A 17,431-nucleotide genomic window follows, 5' to 3' on the forward strand; every position below is an offset into this window, starting at 1 on the left:
CTGTGTTTGATTATGTCTCTTAACCCCGATATCGTAATGAAACCAATCCTCACACCTTTCCATTGGTGAACAATAAGTTTGTTTAATGAATCTGTGATTGCCCTTCTCCGTGGAAATATCTGCCCTGGTATCCATTTTTAGGTAACACCTATAAGTGATATGATACGATATGTGTCTTTCACTTTCTGACTTACTCCAAGTCACGTGATTACCTCTAGACTCATCTACGGGGCTGCAAATGGCATTGTGTCCTTTTTTTCCTTGGCTTCTATTCTGCCTTAGCGAGGTCCATTTTCAACAATGTGATTCCCTGAGGGTTGTGGATTAGCTGACCTGGGCAGCCTTACCCTGCCGGCCGGCCCTCCCCAGGTGTGCCTGGTTGAGGTCAATATAAACAGCGCTCCAGGCAGCAATAGCCCCTGAAGTTGTGCCTGACTCCATATTCTCTGCCCCGTCAGCAGTCTCGGGGCTGTGCTGGTGGGAGGGAGTGAGGGGCCAAGGCTTTGTTGGTGGCCCGGTGTGAGTGGGGCTCTGCTGGCCTTTCTGCAGGAGTTGCCAGGCTGCCACCTGTAAAGAAGAGGATGTGTCACCCATACCTTCCGCTGGAATTTCTCTCCGGACAGAGGTGAGGAAGGAAAAAAGCAGTGGGGGCCGGGACAGGAGGGGTATCTCAGGCAGGGCAATAGAAAGCTTCCAGAAGAGCGCCCGGGGCCAGGACCATCCTGGATGGCCTGCAGGCACCAAGTTGGCCTGCGTGCTGTCGCTGGTGTGGCTCCACGGCCCTTCCTCTAGGCTTTCAAGCCATTGTACATGTTCAGGTGTTTTACCTGGGAAGGGTGGGAACAGTTCAGCAGCAGCTGGCCTGGGGCTCAGCTCACGTTTACTCACAGATGCCTCAGCACGGTCCCCCAGCTTTGCATTGAGGACGCTCCTTGCATGGGGGGTGGGTTGCTGGCTGTATGGGAGGTGATTCCCCACCTCTGACCAATTTCAGAATTGTTTACCGCTGGAGCAAGTGCCCTGCTAGGGTTTCCCTCTGTATAACTGGTGGGTTCAGGATTTTTTTTTCTTTTATGGTTCAAGTTAGATTTGATTCCTCTTTTATGTATTTATAGATATCAGCATGGAAATAATTCATTCCTATAAATACATCTGTGTGAAGGGAATAACTTTTTTTCTGTTTTATTTTAAAATTTTATTTTTTAAAATTTTGAAATTTAATTTTATTTATTTTTTTATACAGCAGGTTATTATTAGTTATGTATTTTATGCATATACATGTATACAGGTCAATCCCAATCTCCCAACTCATCCCACCACCACCACCCCATGGCTTCCCACACTTGGTGTCCATACGTTTGTTCTCTACCTCTGTGTCTCTATTTCTTCCCTGCAAACGAGTTCATCTGTACCATTTTTTAGGTTCCACATATATGCATTAATATACAATATTTGTTTTCCTCTTTCTGACTGACTTCACTCTGTATGACAGTCTCTAGATCCATCGATGTCTCTACAAATGACCCAGTTTCATTCCTTTTTATGGCTGAGTAATATTGCATTTTATATATGTACCACATCTTTATCCATTCATCTGTCTGTGGGCATTTAGGTTGCTTGCATTACCTGGCTATTGTAAATAGTGCTGCAATGAACATTGTGGTGAATGTGCCTTTTTGATTTATGGTTTTCTCTGGGTATATGCCCAGAAGTGGGATTGCTGGATCAGATGGTAATTTTATTTCTAGTTTTTTTAAGGAAACTCCATACTGTTCTCCATAGTGACTGTATCAATTTACATCCCCACCAATAGTGGAAGAGGGTTCCTTTTGTCCACACCCTCCCCAGACTTTGTTGTTTGTAGATTTTCTGAGGATGCCGATTCTAACAGGTGTGAGGTGATACCTCATTGTAGTTTTGATTTGCATTTCTCTAATACTTAGTGCTGTTGAGCAGCTTTTCATGTGCGTCTTGGCCATCTCTGTGTCTTCTTTGAAGAAACGTCTCTTTAGATCTTCTGCCCATTTTTGTATTGGGTTGTTTGTTTTTTTTAATATTAAGCTGCATGAGCTGTTTATATATATATTGGAGATTAAACGTTTTTCCATTGATTCGTTTGCAATGATTTTCGCTTATTCTGAGGGATGCCTTTTTCCATTCCCGTTTTTTTTAACAAAAAAGGAAAGAAAGCAAAAGAAGCAGAACACTAATGTGGGTAAAATATGCCTTTTGAAATGGTCGTTTTGAAATATGGACGTCCTTTGAAATTTTTGGTCGATATGTGACCCCAGGATTTGTTTTCAGGGCAGGTGTCATTTACAGGCCTGCAATGATTTTGAATATCAACTGACCATTAGCGCTGGGATTAAAGCTGCTGTTGCGTGAAACGGCCACAAGGTGGCAGCAGTTCTCCCTTACCTAATCTGGTTACTAGAGCAACAGAGCCTCAATGGAGGTCGTGTTCTAGATTGGAATTTAGAATGGAATGTGCCAGGAGAAAGCCCCTCAAGTTTGTCTCACTACTTCTTGTTCGTGTTTTTAATTTTTTTTTTATTTTCTATTACAGCAAGTTTGATTACAATGTTTGGCTTGTTGTAGGTGTGGAAGATGTGGTTCTTTTACACATATACAGATGTCTGTTCTTCCTGGGATCCTTTTCCCATGTACGTTAGGACAGAATGTTGAGTAGTCTTCTCTTGGTATTCCGTAGGTCTTTGGTGATTATATATGTCACCTGTGTTTGATTATGTCTGTTAACCCCGATATCGTAATGAAACCAATCCTCACACCTTTCCATTGGTGAACCATAAGTTTGTTTAATGAATCTGTGATTGCCCTTCTCCGTGGAAATATCTGCCCTGGTATCCATTTTTAGGTAACACCTATAAGTGATATGATACGATATGTGTCTTTCACTTTCTGACTTACTCCAAGTCACGTGATTACCTCTAGACTCATCTACGGGGCTGCAAATGGCATTGTGTCCTTTTTTTCCTTGGCTTCTATTCTGCCTTAGCGAGGTCCATTTTCAACAATGTGATTCCCTGAGGGTTGTGGATTAGCCGACCTGGGCAGCCTTACCCTGCCGGCCGGCCCTCCCCAGGTGTGCCTGGTTGAGGTCAATAGAAACAGCGCTCCAGGCAGCAATAGCCCCTGAAGTTGTGCCTGACTCCATATTCTCTGCCCCGTCAGCAGTCTCGGGGCTGTGCTGGTGGGAGGGAGTGAGGGGCCAAGGCTTTGTTGGTGGCCCGGTGTGAGTGGGGCTCTGCTGGCCTTTCTGCAGGAGTTGCCTTGTTGCCACCTGTAAAGAAGAGGATGTGTCACCCATACCTTCCGCTGGAATTTCTCTCCGGACAGAGGTGAGGAAGGAAAAAAGCAGTGGGGGCCGGGACAGGAGGGGTATCTCAGGCAGGGCAATAGAAAGCTTCCAGAAGAGCGCCCGGGGCCAGGACCATCCTGGCTGGCCTGCAGGCACCAAGTTGGCCTGCGTGCTGTCGCTGGTGTGGCTCCAGGGCCCTTCCTCTAGGCTTTCAAGCCCTTGTACATATTCAGGTGTTTTACCTGGGAAGGGTGGGAACAGTTCAGCAGCAGCTGGCCTGGGGCTCAGCTCACGTTTACTCACAGATGCCTCAGCACGGTCCCCCAGCTTTGCATTGAGGACGCTCCTTGCATGGGGGTTGGGTTGCTGGCTGTATGGGAGGTGATTCCCCACCTCTGACCAATTTCAGAATTGTTTACCGCTGGAGCAAGTGCCCTGATAGGGTTTCCCTCTGTATAACTGGTGGGTTCAGGTTTTTTTTTTTTCTTTTATGGTTCAAGTTAGATTTGATTCCTCTTTTATGTATTTATAGATATCAGCATGGAAATAATTCATTCCTATAAATACATCTGTGTGAAGGGAATAACGTTTTTTCTGTTTTATTTTAAAATTTTATTTTTTTAAATTTTGAAATTTAATTTTATTTATTTTTTTATACAGCAGGTTATTATTAGTTATGTATTTTATGCATATACATGTATACAGGTCAATCCCAATCTCCCAACTCATCCCACCACCACCACCCCATGGCTTCCCACACTTGGTGTCCATACGTTTGTTCTCTACCTCTGTGTCTCTATTTCTTCCCTGCAAACCAGTTCATCTGTACCATTTTTTAGGTTCCACATATATGCATTAATATACAATATTTGTTTTCCTCTTTCTGACTGACTTCATTCTGTATGACAGTCTCTAGATCCATCGATGTCTCTACAAATGACCCAGTTTCATTCCTTTTTATGGCTGAGTAATATTGCATTTTATATATGTACCACATCTTTATCCATTCATCTGTCTGTGGGCATTTAGGTTGCTTGCATTACCTGGCTATTGTAAATAGTGCTGCAATGAACATTGTGGTGAATGTGCCTTTTTAATTTATGGTTTTCTCTGGGTATATGCCCAGAAGTGGGATTGCTGGATCAGATGGTAATTCTATTTCTAGTTTTTTTAAGGAAACTCCATACTGTTCTCCATAGTGACTGTATCAATTTACATCCCCACCAATAGTGGAAGAGGGCTCCTTTTGTCCACACCCACCCCAGAATTTGATGTTTGTAGATTTTCTGAGGATGCCGATTCTAACAGGTGTGTGGTGATACCTCATTGTAGTTTTGATTTGCATTTCTCTAATACTTAGTGCTGTTGAGCAGCTTTTCATGTGCGTCTTGGCCATCTCTGTGTCTTCTTTGAAGAAACGTCTCTTTAGATCTTCTGCCCATTTTTGTATTGGGTTGTTTGTTTTTTTAATATTAAGCTGCATGAGCTGTTTATATATATATTGGAGATTAAACCTTTGTCCATTGATTCGTTTGCAATGATTTTCGCCCATTCTGAGGGATGCCTTTTTCCATTCCCGTTTTTTTAACAAAAAAGGAAAGAAAGAAAAAGAAGCAGAACACTAATGTGGGTAAAATATGCCTTTTGAAATGGTCGTTTTGAAATATGGACGTCCTTTGAAATTTTTGGTCGATATGTGACCCCAGGATTTGTTTTCAGGGCAGGTGTCATTTACAGGCCTGCAATGATTTTGAATATCAACTGACCATTAGCGCTGGGATTAAAGCTGCTGTTGCGTGAAACGGCCACAAGGTGGCAGCAGTTCTCCCTTACCTAATCTGGTTACTAGAGCAACAGAGCCTCAATGGAGGTCATGTTCTAGATTGGAATTTAGAATGGAATGTGCCAGGAGAAAGCCCCTCAAGTTTGTCTCACTACTTCTTGTTCGTGTTTTTAATTTTTTTTTTATTTTCTATTACAGCAAGTTTGATTACAATGTTTGGCTTGTTGTAGGTGTGGAAGATGTGGTTCTTTTACACATATACAGATGTCTGTTCTTCCTGGGATCCTTTTCCCATGTACGTTAGGACAGAATGTTGAGTAGTCTTCTCTTGGTATTCCGTAGGTCTTTGGTGATTATATATGTCACCTGTGTTTGATTATGTCTCTTAACCCCGATATCGTAATGAAACCAATCCTCACACCTTTCCATTGGTGAACCATAAGTTTGTTTAATGAATCTGTGATTGCCCTTCTCCGTGGAAATATCTGCCCTGGTATCCATTTTTAGGTAACACCTATAAGTGATATGATACGATATGTGTCTTTCACTTTCTGACTTACTCCAAGTCACGTGATTACCTCTAGACTCATCTACGGGGCTGCAAATGGCATTGTGTCCTTTTTTTCCTTGGCTTCTATTCTGCCTTAGCGAGGTCCATTTTCAACAATGTGATTCCCTGAGGGTTGTGGATTAGCTGACCTGGGCAGCCTTACCCTGCCGGCCGGCCCTCCCCAGGTGTGCCTGGTTGATGTCAATATAAACAGCGCTCCAGGCAGCAATAGCCCCTGAAGTTGTGCCTGACTCCATATTCTCTGCCCCGTCAGCAGTCTCGGGGCTGTGCTGGTGGGAGGGAGTGAGGGGCCAAGGCTTTGTTGGTGGCCCGGTGTGAGTGGGGCTCTGCTGGCCTTTCTGCAGGAGTTGCCAGGCTGCCACCTGTAAAGAAGAGGATGTGTCACCCATACCTTCCGCTGGAATTTCTCTCCGGACAGAGGTGAGGAAGGAAAAAAGCAGTGGGGGCCGGGACAGGAGGGGTATCTCAGGCAGGGCAATAGAAAGCTTCCAGAAGAGCGCCCGGGGCCAGGACCATCCTGGCTGGCCTGCAGGCACCAAGTTGGCCTGCGTGCTGTCGCTGGTGTGGCTCCAGGGCCCTTCCTCTAGGCTTTCAAGCCCTTGTACATATTCAGGTGTTTTACCTGGGAAGGGTGGGAACAGTTCAGCAGCAGCTGGCCTGGGGCTCAGCTCACGTTTACTCACAGATGCCTAAGCACGGTCCCCCAGCTTTGCAATGAGGACGCTCCTTGCATGGGGGGTGGGTTGCTGGCTGTATGGGAGGTGATTCCCCACCTCTGACCAATTTCAGAATTGTTTACCACTGGAGCAAGTGCCCTGATAGGGTTTCCCTCTGTATAACTGGTGGGTTCAGGTTTTTTTTTCTTTTATGGTTCGAGTTAGATTTGATTCCTCTTTTATGTATTTATAGATATCAGCATGGAAATAATTCATTCCTATAAATACATCTGTGTGAAGGGAATAACTTTTTTTCTGTTTTATTTTAAAATTTTATTTTTTAAAATTTTGAAATTTAATTTTATTTATTTTTTTATACAGCAGGTTATTATTAGTTATGTATTTTATGCATATACATGTATACAGGTCAATCCCAATCTCCCAACTCATCCCACCACCACCACCCCATGGCTTCCCACACTTGGTGTCCATACGTTTGTTCTCTACCTCTGTGTCTCTATTTCTTCCCTGCAAACCAGTTCATCTGTACCTTTTTTTAGGTTCCACATATATGCATTAATATACAATATTTGTTTTCCTCTTTCTGACTGACTTCATTCTGTATGACAGTCTCTAGATCCATCGATGTCTCTACAAATGACCCAGTTTCATTCCTTTTTATGGCTGAGTAATATTGCATTTTATATATGTACCACATCTTTATCCATTCATCTGTCTGTGGGCATTTAGGTTGCTTGCATTACCTGGCTATTGTAAATAGTGCTGCAATGAACATTGTGGTGAATGTGCCTTTTTGATTTATGGTTTTCTCTGGGTATATGCCCAGAAGTGGGATTGCTGGATCAGATGGTAATTCTATTTCTAGTTTTTTTAAGGAAACTCCATACTGTTCTCCATAGTGACTGTATCAATTTACATCCCCACCAATAGTGGAAGAGGGCTCCTTTTGTCCACACCCTCCCCAGAATTTGATGTTTGTAGATTTTCTGAGGATGCCGATTCTAACAGGTGTGAGGTGATACCTCATTGTAGTTTTGATTTGCATTTCTCTAATACTTAGTGCTGTTGAGCAGCTTTTCATGTGCGTCTTGGCCATCTCTGTGTCTTCTTTGAAGAAACGTCTCTTTAGATCTTCTGCCCATTTTTGTATTGGGTTGTTTGTTTTTTTAATATTAAGCTGCATGAGCTGTTTATATATATATTGGAGATTAAACCTTTGTCCATTGATTCGTTTGCAATGATTTTCGCCCATTCTGAGGGATGCCTTTTTCCATTCCCGTTTTTTTAACAAAAAAGGAAAGAAAGAAAAAGAAGCAGAACACTAATGTGGGTAAAATATGCCTTTTGAAATGGTCGTTTTGAAATATGGACGTCCTTTGAAATTTTTGGTCGATATGTGACCCCAGGATTTGTTTTCAGGGCAGGTGTCATTTACAGGCCTGCAATGATTTTGAATATCAACTGACCATTAGCGCTGGGATTAAAGCTGCTGTTGCGTGAAACGGCCACAAGGTGGCAGCAGTTCTCCCTTACCTAATCTGGTTACTAGAGCAACAGAGCCTCAATGGAGGTCGTGTTCTAGATTGGAATTTAGAATGGAATGTGCCAGGAGAAAGCCCCTCAAGTTTGTCTCACTACTTCTTGTTCGTGTTTTTAATTTTTTTTAATTTTCTATTACAGCAAGTTTGATTACAATGTTTGGCTTGTTGTAGGTGTGGAAGATGTGGTTCTTTTACACATATACAGATGTCTGTTCTTCCTGGGATCCTTTTCCCATGTACGTTAGGACAGAATGTTGAGTAGTCTTCTCTTGGTATTCCGTAGGTCTTTGGTGATTATATATGTCACCTGTGTTTGATTATGTCTGTTAACCCCGATATCGTAATGAAACCAATCCTCACACCTTTCCATTGGTGAACCATAAGTTTGTTTAATGAATCTGTGATTGCCCTTCTCCGTGGAAATATCTGCCCTGGTATCCATTTTTAGGTAACACCTATAAGTGATATGATACGATATGTGTCTTTCACTTTCTGACTTACTCCAAGTCACGTGATTACCTCTAGACTCATCTACGGGGCTGCAAATGGCATTGTGTCCTTTTTTTCCTTGGCTTCTATTCTGCCTTAGCGAGGTCCATTTTCAACAATGTGATTCCCTGAGGGTTGTGGATTAGCTGACCTGGGCAGCCTTACCCTGCCAGCCGGCCCTCCCCAGGTGTGCCTGGTTGAGGTCAATATAAACAGCACTCCAGGCAGCAATAGCCCCTGAAGTTGTGCCTGACTCCATATTCTCTGCCCCGTCAGCAGTCTCGGGGCTGTGCTGGTGGGAGGGAGTGAGGGGCCAAGGCTTTGTTGGTGGCCCGGTGTGAGTGGGGCTCTGCTGGCCTTTCTGCAGGAGTTGCCAGTCTGCCACCTGTAAAGAAGAGGATGTGTCACACATTCCTTCCGCTGGAATTTCTCTCCGGACAGAGGTGAGGAAGGAAAAAAGCATTCGGGGCCGGGACAGGAGGGGTATCTCAGGCAGGGCAATAGAAAGCTTCCAGAAGAGCGCCCGGGGCCAGGACCATCCTGGCTGGCCTGCAGGCACCAAGTTGGCCTGCGTGCTGTCGCTGGTGTGGCTCCAGGGCCCTTCCTCTAGGCTTTCAAGCCCTTGTACATGTTCAGGTGTTTTACCTGGGAAGGGTGGGAACAGTTCAGCAGCAGCTGGCCTGGGGCTCAGCTCACGTTTACTCACAGATGCCTCAGCACGGTCCCCCAGCTTTGCATTGAGGACGCTCCTTGCATGGGGGGTGGGTTGCTGGCTGTATGGGAGGTGATTCCCCACCTCTGACCAATTTCAGAATTGTTTACCGCTGGAGCAAGTGCCCTGCTAGGGTTTCCCTCTGTATAACTGGTGGGTTCAGGATTGTTTTTTCTTTTATGGTTCAAGTTAGATTTGATTCCTCTTTTATGTATTTATAGATATCAGCATGGAAATAATTCATTCCTATAAATACATCTGTGTGAAGGGAATAACTTTTTTTCTGTTTTATTTTAAAATTTTATTTTTTAAAATTTTGAAATTTAATTTTATTTATTTTTTTATACAGCAGGTTATTATTAGTTATGTATTTTATGCATATACATGTATACAGGTCAATCCCAATCTCCCAACTCATCCCACCACCACCACCCCATGGCTTCCCACACTTGGTGTCCATACGTTTGTTCTCTACCACTGTGTCTCTATTTCTTCCCTGCAAACCAGTTCATCTGTACCTTTTTTTAGGTTCCACATATATGCATTAATATACAATATTTGTTTTCCTCTTTCTGACTGACTTCATTCTGTATGACAGTCTCTAGATCCATCGATGTCTCTACAAATGACCCAGTTTCATTCCTTTTTATGGCTGAGTAATATTGCATTTTATATATGTACCACATCTTTATCCATTCATCTGTCTGTGGGCATTTAGGTTGCTTGCATTACCTGGCTATTGTAAATAGTGCTGCAATGAACATTGTGGTGAATGTGCCTTTTTGATTTATGGTTTTCTCTGGGTATATGCCCAGAAGTGGGATTGCTGGATCAGATGGTAATTCTATTTCTAGTTTTTTTAAGGAAACTCCATACTGTTCTCCATAGTGACTGTATCAATTTACATCCCCACCAATAGTGGAAGAGGGCTCCTTTTGTCCACACCCTCCCCAGAATTTGTTGTTTGTAGATTTTCTGAGGATGCCGATTCTAACAGGTGTGAGGTGATACCTCATTGTAGTTTTGATTTGCATTTCTCTAATACTTAGTGCTGTTGAGCAGCTTTTCATGTGCGTCTTGGCCATCTCTGTGTCTTCTTTGAAGAAACGTCTCTTTAGATCTTCTGCCCATTTTTGTATTGGGTTGTTTGTTTTTTTAATATTAAGCTGCATGAGCTGTTTATATATATATTGGAGATTAAACCTTTGTCCATTGATTCGTTTGCAACGATGTTCGCCCATTCTGAGGGATGCCTTTTTCCATTCCCGTTTTTTTAACAAAAAAGGAAAGAAAGAAAAAGAAGCAGAACACTAATGTGGGTAAAATATGCCTTTTGAAATGGTCGTTTTGAAATATGGACGTCCTTTGAATTTTTTGGTCGATATGTGACCCCAGGATTTGTTTTCAGGGCAGGTGTCATTTACAGGCCTGCAATGATTTTGAACATCAACTGACCACTAGCGCTGGGATTAAAGCTGCTGTTGCGTGAAACGGCCACAAGGTGGCAGCAGTTCTCCCTTACCTAATCTGGTTACTACAGCAACAGAGCCTCAATGGAGGTCGTGTTCTAGATTGGAATTTAGAATGGAATGTGCCAGGAGAAAGCCCCTCAAGTTTGTCTCACTACTTCTTGTTCGTGTTTTTAATTTTTTTTTTTATTTTCTATTACAGCAAGTTTGATTACAATGTTTGGCTTGTTGTAGGTGTGGAAGATGTGGTTCTTTTACACATATACAGATGTCTGTTCTTCCTGGGATCCTTTTCCCATGTACGTTAGGACAGAATGTTGAGTAGTCTTCTCTTGGTATTCCGTAGGTCTTTGGTGATTATATATGTCACCTGTGTTTGATTATGTCTGTTAACCCCGATATCGTAATGAAACCAATCCTCACACCTTTCCATTGGTGAACCATAAGTTTGTTTAATGAATCTGTGATTGCCCTTCTCCGTGGAAATATCTGCCCTGGTATCCATTTTTAGGTAACACCTATAAGTGATATGATACGATATGTGTCTTTCACTTTCTGACTTACTCCAAGTCACGTGATTACCTCTAGACTCATCTACGGGGCTGCAAATGGCATTGTGTCCTTTTTTTCCTTGGCTTCTATTCTGCCTTAGCGAGGTCCATTTTCAACAATGTGATTCCCTGAGGGTTGTGGATTAGCTGACCTGGGCAGACTTACCCTGCCGGCCGGCCCTCCCCAGGTGTGCCTGGTTGAGGTCAATATAAACAGCGCTCCAGGCAGCAATAGCCCCTGAAGTTGTGCCTGACTCCATATTCTCTGCCCCGTCAGCAGTCTCGGGGCTGTGCTGGTGGGAGGGAGTGAGGGGCCAAGGCTTTGTTGGTGGCCTGGTGTGAGTGGGGCTCTGCTGGCCTTTCTGCAGGAGTTGCCAGGCTGCCACCTGTAGAAAAGAGGATGTGTCACCCATACCTTCCGCTGGAATTTCTCTCCGGACAGAGGTGAGGAAGGAAAAAAGCAGTGGGGGCCGGGACAGGAGGGGTATCTCAGGCAGGGCAATAGAAAGCTTCCAGAAGAGCGCCCGGGGCCAGGAGCATCCTGGCTGGCCTGCAGGCACCAAGTTGGCCTGCGTGCTGTCGCTGGTGTGGCTCCAGGGCCCTTCCTCTAGGCTTTCAAGCCCTTGTACATATTCAGGTGTTTTACCTGGGAAGGGTGGGAACAGTTCAGCAGCAGCTGGCCTGGGGCTCAGCTCACGTTTACTCACAGATGCCTCAGCACGGTCCCCCAGCTTTGCAATGAGGACGCTCCTTGCATGGGGGGTGGGTTGCTGGCTGTATGGGAGGTGATTCCCCACCTCTGACCAATTTCAGAATTGTTTACCACTGGAGCAAGTGCCCTGATAGGGTTTCCCTCTGTATAACTGGTGGGTTCAGGTTTTTTTTTCTTTTATGGTTCGAGTTAGATTTGATTCCTCTTTTATGTATTTATAGATATCAGCATGGAAATAATTCATTCCTATAAATACATCTGTGTGAAGGGAATAACTTTTTTTCTGTTTTATTTTAAAATTTTATTTTTTTAAATTTTGAAATTTAATTTTATTTATTTTTTTATACAGCAGGTTATTATTAGTTATGTATTTTATGCATATACATGTATACAGGTCAATCCCAATCTCCCAACTCATCCCACCACCACCACCCCATGGCTTCCCACACTTGGTGTCCATACGTTTGTTCTCTACCTCTGTGTCTCTATTTCTTCCCTGCAAACCAGTTCATCTGTACCATTTTTTAGGTTCCACATATATGCATTAATATACAATATTTGTTTTCCTCTTTCTGACTGACTTCATTCTGTATGACAGTCTCTAGATCCATCGATGTCTCTACAAATGACCCAGTTTCATTCCTTTTTATGGCTGAGTAATATTGCATTTTATATATGTACCACATCTTTATCCATTCATCTGTCTGTGGGCATTTAGGTTGCTTGCATTACCTGGCTATTGTAAATAGTGCTGCAATGAACATTGTGGTGAATGTGCCTTTTTGATTTATGGTTTTCTCTGGGTATATGCCCAGAAGTGGGATTGCTGGATCAGATGGTAATTCTATTTCTAGTTTTTTTAAGGAAACTCCATACTGTTCTCCATAGTGACTGTATCAATTTACATCCCCACCAATAGTGGAAGAGGGCTCCTTTTGTCCACACCCTCCCCAGAATTTGATGTTTGTAGATTTTCTGAGGATGCCGATTCTAACAGGTGTGAGGTGATACCTCATTGTAGTTTTGATTTGCATTTCTCTAATACTTAGTGCTGTTGAGCAGCTTTTCATGTGCGTCTTGGCCATCTCTGTGTCTTCTTTGAAGAAACGTCTCTTTAGATCTTCTGCCCATTTTTGTATTGGGTTGTTTGTTTTTTTAATATTAAGCTGCATGAGCTGTTTATATATATATTGGAGATTAAACCTTTGTCCATTGATTCGTTTGCAATGATTTTCGCCCATTCTGAGGGATGCCTTTTTCCATTCCCGTTTTTTTAACAAAAAAGGAAAGAAAGAAAAAGAAGCAGATCACTAATGTAGGTAAAATATGCCTTTTGAAATGGTCGTTTTGAAATATGGAGGTCCTTTGAAATTTTTGGACGATATGTGACCCCAGGATTTGTTTTCAGGGCAGGTGTCATTTACAGGCCTGCAATGATTTTGAATATCAACTGACCATTAGCGCTGGGATTAAAGCTGCTGTTGCGTGAAACGGCCACAAGGTGGCAGCAGTTCTCCCTTACCTAATCTGGTTACTAGAGCAACAGAGCCTCAATGGAGGTCGTGTTCTAGATTGGAATTTAGAATGGAATGTGCCAGGAGAAAGCCCCTCAAGTTTGTCTCACTACTTCTTGTTCGTGTTTTTAATTTTTTTTTTATTTTCTATTACAGCAAGTTTGATTACAATGTTTGGCTTGTTGTAGGTGTGGAAGATGTGGTTCTTTTACACATATACAGATGTCTGTTCTTCCTGGGATCCTTTTCCCATGTACGTTAGGACAGAATGTTGAGTAGTCTTCTCTTGGTATTCCGTAGGTCTTTGGTGATTATATATGTCACCTGTGTTTGATTATGTCTGTTAACCCCGATATCGTAATGAAACCAATCCTCACACCTTTCCATTGGTGAACCATAAGTTTGTTTAATGAATCTGTGATTGCCCTTCTCCGTGGAAATATCTGCCCTGGTATCCATTTTTAGGTAACACCTATAAGTGATATGATACGATATGTGTCTTTCACTTTCTGACTTACTCCAAGTCACGTGATTACCTCTAGACTCATCTACGGGGCTGCAAATGGCATTGTGTCCTTTTTTTCCTTGGCTTCTATTCTGCCTTAGCGAGGTCCATTTTCAACAATGTGATTCCCTGAGGGTTGTGGATTAGCTGACCTGGGCAGCCTTACCCTGCCGGCCGGCCCTCCCCAGGTGTGCCTGGTTGAGGTCAATATAAACAGCACTCCAGGCAGCAATAGCCCCTGAAGTTGTGCCTGACTCCATATTCTCTGCCCCGTCAGCAGTCTCGGGGCTGTGCTGGTGGGAGGGAGTGAGGGGCCAAGGCTTTGTTGGTGGCCCGGTGTGAGTGGGGCTCTGCTGGCCTTTCTGCAGGAGTTGCCAGTCTGCCACCTGTAAAGAAGAGGGTGTGTCACCCATACGTTCCGCTGGAATTTCTCTCCGGACAGAGGTGAGGAAGGAAAAAAGCAGTGGGGGCCGGGGCAGGACGGGTATCTCAGGCAGGGCAATAGAAAGCTTCCAGAAGAGCGCCCGGGGCCAGGACCATCCTGGCTGGCCTGCAGGCACCAAGTTGGCCTGCGTGCTGTCGCTGGTGTGGCTCCAGGGCCCTTCCCCTAGGCTTTCAAGCCCTTGTACATATTCAGGTGTTTTACCTGGGAAGGGTGGGAACAGTTCAGCAGCAGCTGACCTGGGGCTCAGCTCACGTTTACTCACAGATGCCTCAGCATGGTCCCCCAGCTTTGCATTGAGGACGCTCCTTGCATGGGGTGTGGGTTGCTGGCTGTATGGGAGGTGACTCCCCACCTCTGACCAATTTCAGAATTGTTTACCGCTGGAGCAAGTGCCCTGCTAGGGTTTCCCTCTGTATAACTGGTGGGTTCAGGATTTTTTTTTCTTTTATGGTTCAAGTTAGATTTGATTCCTCTTTTATGTATTTATAGATATCAGCATGGAAATAATTCATTCCTATAAATACATCTGTGTGAAGGGAATAACTTTTTTTCTGTTTTATTTTAAAATTTTATTTTTAAAATTTTGAAATTTAATTTTATTTATTTTTTTATACAGCAGGTTATTATTAGTTATGTATTTTATGCATATACATGTATACAGGTCAATCCCAATCTCCCAACTCATCCCACCACCACCAACCCATGGCTTCCCACACTTGGTGTCCATACGTTTGTTCTCTACCTCTGTGTCTCTATTTCTTCCCTGCAAACCAGTTCATCTGTACCATTTTTTAGGTTCCACATATATGCATTAATATACAATATTTGTTTTCCTCTTTCTGACTGACTTCATTCTGTATGACAGTCTCTAGATCCATCGATGTCTCTACAAATGACCCAGTTTCATTCCTTTTTATGGCTGAGTAATATTGCATTTTATATATGTACCACATCTTTATCCATTCATCTGTCTGTGGGCATTTAGGTTGCTTGCATTACCTGGCTATTGTAAATAGTGCTGCAATGAACATTGTGGTGAATGTGCCTTTTTGATTTATGGTTTTCTCTGGGTATATGCCCAGAAGTGGGATTGCTGGATCAGATGGTAATTCTATTTCTAGTTTTTTTAAGGAAACTCCATACTGTTCTCCATAGTGACTGTATCAATTTACATCCCCACCAATAGTGGAAGAGGGCTCCTTTTGTCCACACCCTCCCCAGAATTTGATGTTTGTAGATTTTCTGAGGATGCCGATTCTAACAGGTGTGAGGTGATACCTCATTGTAGTTTTGATTTGCATTTCTCTAATACTTAGTGCTGTTGAGCAGCTTTTCATGTGCGTCTTGGCCATCTCTGTGTCTTCTTTGAAGAAACGTCTCTTTAGATCTTCTGCCCATTTTTGTATTGGGTTGTTTGTTTTTTTAATATTAAGCTGCATGAGCTGTTTATATATATATTGGAGATTAAACCTTTGTCCATTGATTCGTTTGCAATGATTTTCGCCCATTCTGAGGGATGCCTTTTTCCATTCCCGTTTTTTTAACAAAAAAGGAAAGAAAGAAAAAGAAGCAGAACACTAATGTGGGTAAAATATGCCTTTTGAAATGGTCGTTTTGAAATATGGACGTCCTTTGAAATTTTTGGTCGATATGTGACCCCAGGATTTGTTTTCAGGGCAGGTGTCATTTACAGGCCTGCAATGATTTTGAATATCAACTGACCATTAGCGCTGGGATTAAAGCTGCTGTTGCGTGAAACGGCCACAAGGTGGCAGCAGTTCTCCCTTACCTAATCTGGTTACTAGAGCAACAGAGCCTCAATGGAGGTCGTGTTCTAGATTGGAATTTAGAATGGAATGTGCCAGGAGAAAGCCCCTCAAGTTTGTCTCACTACTTCTTGTTCGTGTTTTTAATTTTTTTTTTATTTTCTATTACAGCAAGTTTGATTACAATGTTTGGCTTGTTGTAGGTGTGGAAGATGTGGTTCTTTTACACATATACAGATGTCTGTTCTTCCTGGGATCCTTTTCCCATGTACGTTAGGACAGAATGTTGAGTAGTCTTCTCTTGGTATTCCGTAGGTCTTTGGTGATTATATATGTCACCTGTGTTTGATTATGTCTGTTAACCCCGATATCGTAATGAAACCAATCCTCACACCTTTCCATTGGTGAACCATAAGTTTGTTTAATGAATCTGTGATTGCCCTTCTCCGTGGAAATATCTGCCCTGGTATCCATTTTTAGGTAACACCTATAAGTGATATGATACGATATGTGTCTTTCACTTTCTGACTTACTCCAAGTCACGTGATTACCTCTAGACTCATCTACGGGGCTGCAAATGGCATTGTGTCCTTTTTTTCCTTGGCTTCTATTCTGCCTTAGCGAGGTCCATTTTCAACAATGTGATTCCCTGAGGGTTGTGGATTAGCTGACCTGGGCAGCCTTACCCTGCCAGCCGGCCCTCCCCAGGTGTGCCTGGTTGAGGTCAATATAAACAGCACTCCAGGCAGCAATAGCCCCTGAAGTTGTGCCTGACTCCATATTCTCTGCCCCGTCAGCAGTCTCGGGGCTGTGCTGGTGGGAGGGAGTGAGGGGCCAAGGCTTTGTTGGTGGCCCGGTGTGAGTGGGGCTCTGCTGGCCTTTCTGCAGGAGTTGCCAGTCTGCCACCTGTAAAGAAGAGGATGTGTCACACATTCCTTCCGCTGGAATTTCTCTCCGGACAGAGGTGAGGAAGGAAAAAAGCAGTGGGGGCCGGGACAGGAGGGGTATCTCAGGCAGGGCAATAGAAAGCTTCCAGAAGAGCGCCCGGGGCCAGGAGCATCCTGGCTGGCCTGCAGGCACCAAGTTGGCCTGCGTGCTGTCGCTGGTGTGGCTCCAGGGCCCTTCCTCTAGGCTTTCAAGCCCTTGTACATATTCAGGTGTTTTACCTGGGAAGGGTGGGAACAGTTCAGCAGCAGCTGGCCTGGGGCTCAGCTCACGTTTACTCACAGATGCCTCAGCACGGTCCCCCAGCTTTGCAATGAGGACGCTCCTTGCATGGGGGGTGGGTTGCTGGCTGTATGGGAGGTGATTCCCCACCTCTGACCAATTTCAGAATTGTTTACCACTGGAGCAAGTGCCCTGATAGGGTTTCCCTCT

This window comes from Mesoplodon densirostris, chromosome 3, assembly GCF_025265405.1.
Source record: "Mesoplodon densirostris isolate mMesDen1 chromosome 3, mMesDen1 primary haplotype, whole genome shotgun sequence".
Lineage (NCBI taxonomy): Eukaryota > Metazoa > Chordata > Mammalia > Artiodactyla > Ziphiidae > Mesoplodon > Mesoplodon densirostris.